This window comes from Haemaphysalis longicornis, unplaced genomic scaffold (assembly GCF_048455015.1).
Source record: "Haemaphysalis longicornis isolate Haplotype H1 unplaced genomic scaffold, Haemaphysalis longicornis Haplotype H1 scaffold_6, whole genome shotgun sequence".
Classification (NCBI taxonomy): domain Eukaryota; kingdom Metazoa; phylum Arthropoda; class Arachnida; order Ixodida; family Ixodidae; genus Haemaphysalis; species Haemaphysalis longicornis.
Window position 1 is genome coordinate 123,799,212 of NW_027526407.1, and position 2,991 is coordinate 123,802,202.

The 2,991-nt window shown below is 41.9% G+C and overlaps 1 non-coding gene across 1 annotated transcript; it reads left to right on the forward strand.

Moving 5' to 3' along the window:
• Positions 1-1,526: 1,526 nt before the first annotated feature.
• Positions 1,527-1,599, forward strand: Trnat-agu (transfer RNA threonine (anticodon AGU)). Its single transcript has one exon. It is a non-coding gene; the product is annotated as a tRNA-Thr (tRNA).
• The last annotated feature ends 1,392 nt before the right edge of the window (positions 1,600-2,991 follow it).

The window sequence follows — 2,991 nt, forward strand, 5'->3', positions numbered from 1 at the left end:
GCGAACCAGTTATGTGTCTAAGGGTTGTATTTACAATAGCAAATATTTTGTTCTTTCAAAATACACCGATCACTTATTTCAATAAAAGCATGATTGTCTGCTTCCTACATGCGGTGCCCATTAGAACCGGAGGTTAGTTAGGGCCACTGAGCAAGTTTTATTCCTCAAGCATTAGGAATATGTCGCATAATTGTAATGCAAAAAATTAAGAGTACTACGTCACTGGGTACGCACATATATAACATAAGGTGCTCAGAATATGTGGCACAACTAGATTAAAAATGTCCAAGCAAACCAAGTTTTTATACGAATTGTTTGGTCGTGTTTACAGTTTTGTTAACCTTTCGCTCGTTCACAAAATAATTTGGGTTCAATAAACCTCTTCTCTTTTCCTAAACCCTACAAACAAAAGTTGCTCCCGAGTGTTCTTTTTTGTTTGACATAAGAACGAATACGAAGGAAAAATTTTGGACCCAATTTTTATTGAAGTTGAAAGGAATTCATTTTAAATTCGACGAAATATACTTTAGATGGTGTTGACGACCCGTCAGACGTTAGACTATAGAGCAACGCTGGATATATTCTTTCGGAATTGTTCACACTACATATGCCCAAAAGCGACGTCAGCCGTAACATTTTCAAATCTACCTTCATGCCTCATACAGATTTCAACCAAACCTGACTGCAGCAAATCAAAAAGTATTTGCCAACTGGTCAATACGTTCAAAAGGTTCGCAAAATGTCAAATATATATATATATATATATATATATACATATGTATATATATATATATATATATACATATATATATATATTCTCTACTTTGTTTCTTTCTTTCAAAATCCTTTATGTGTTTCAATGACCTACCACATCCTCCCAGTTGCTTTCCGACGTCTTCTTGACTGACAACTCTTATGTCTGTGTTATTTTCAACGAGCTCCTCCTTTCCCATTCTGATTCGCTACATGTAAAGCGAGGACCTCTGTTCTGGTGGTCTTGGTGCTATAGGAAGCCTAAAATGGTTCAACGCTGGCCGACCACTCGCCGCATGTCGTAGACCGTTGAGTCAAGGCCCGGGGAAAAAAAAAGTCCACTTCACCCCGAGCAGTCCGAGTGGCGCTGGCTACCAGCCCCAAGCACGGGAAACAAAAATACCTGAACAGAAATACCCTAGAAAGTGAAGGGGAAAATCGCCCCGCCAATAGCATACTGGTTATTGCACCACACCGGTATTCTGGTGGTCGTGCGTTCGAACGCCACCTGGCGGGCATTTTTTCCACTTTCTTTCTTTCTTTCCAAATTGTTTATCTGTTTCAATGACCTACCACATAGTCCTTTTTGCTTTCCGAGGTTTCCTTGACTGCCAAGTCTTACTTCTGTGTTATTTTACACGAGCACTTCATTTCCTACACACACACATATATATATATATATACATAAATAGCCCATAAATAATACATAAATATATACACAAATAGCCCATGGGCTAACATAAATAGCCCAGAAAGTGAAGGGGAAAATCGCCCCGCCGGTAGCGTAGTGGTTATCGCACCAGACCAGTATTCTGGAGGTCGTGGGTTCGGATCCCACCTGGCGGGCATTTTTTCTTCACTTTCTTTCTTTCTTTCCAAATTCTTAATCTGTTTCAATGATCTACCACATCCTCCCCTTTGCTTTCCGAGGTTTTCTCGACTGCCAACCCTTATTTCTGTGTTATTTTCAACGAGCCCCTCATTTCCTATTCTGATTCGCTACATGCATAGCGAGGGCCTCTGTTCTGGCAGTCTTGGTGCCATAGGGAGCTTAAGAGGGTTCAACGCTGGTCGACCACTCTGGACATGTCGTAGACACTCGAGTCACGACCCGGGGGTTAAAAAGAAGGCCCCCTTCACCCCGAGTAGTCCGAATGGCGCTGGCTGCCACCCCCAAGCACAGGAAACAAAAATACCTAACATAAATAGCCCAGAAAGTGAAGGGGAAAATCGCCCCGCCAGTAGCGTAGTGGTTATCTCACTAGACCGGTATTCTGGAGGTCGTGGGTTCGGATCCCACCTGGCGGGCATTTTTTCTCCACTTTCTTGCTTTCTTTCCAAATTCTTAATCTGTTTCAATGATCTACCACATCCTCCCCTTTGCTTTCCGAGGTTTTCTCGACTGCCAACCCTTATTTCTGTGTTATTTTCAACGAGCCCCTCATTTCCTATTCTGATTCGCTACATGCATAGCGAGGGCCTCTGTTCTGGCAGTCTTGGTGCCATAGGGAGCTTAAGAGGGTTCAACGCTGGTCGACCACTCTGGACATGTCGTAGACACTCGAGTCACGACCCGGGGGTTAAAAAGAAGGCCCCCTTCACCCCGAGTAGTCCGAATGGCGCTAGCTGCCACCCCCAAGCACAGGAAACAAAAATACCTAACATAAATAGCCCAGAAAGTGAAGGGGAAAATCGCCCCGCCGGTAGCGTAGTGGTTATCGCACCAGACCGGTATTCTGGAGGTCGTGGGTTCGGATCCCACCTGGCGGGCATTTTTTCTTCACTTTCTTTCTTTCTTTCCAAATTCTTAATCTGTTTCAATGATCTACCACATCCTCCCCTTTGCTTTCCGAGGTTTTCTCGACTGCCAACCCCTATTTCTATATATATATATATATATATATATATATATATATATATAAATGTATATATATATATTTATTTATTTATATATATATATATATATATATATATATATATATATATATATATATATATATATATATATATATATATATATATATATATATATATATATATACACAAAGTAGCAAGGCTAAGGAACAGCCCTTGTAACGCTATCGGCCTATGGGTGTATGTGCCTATGCACGACGGTATGCGCGCGCGCTTGTACCAGCGGAATAAGAAGTATGGCACAAGGAGGTCGGCGCGTGAGCTTGGCTATCGTCTGTAGGCTTGTATGTACGCTCGCCTTGGTTTTGATCCTGCGAATAAACG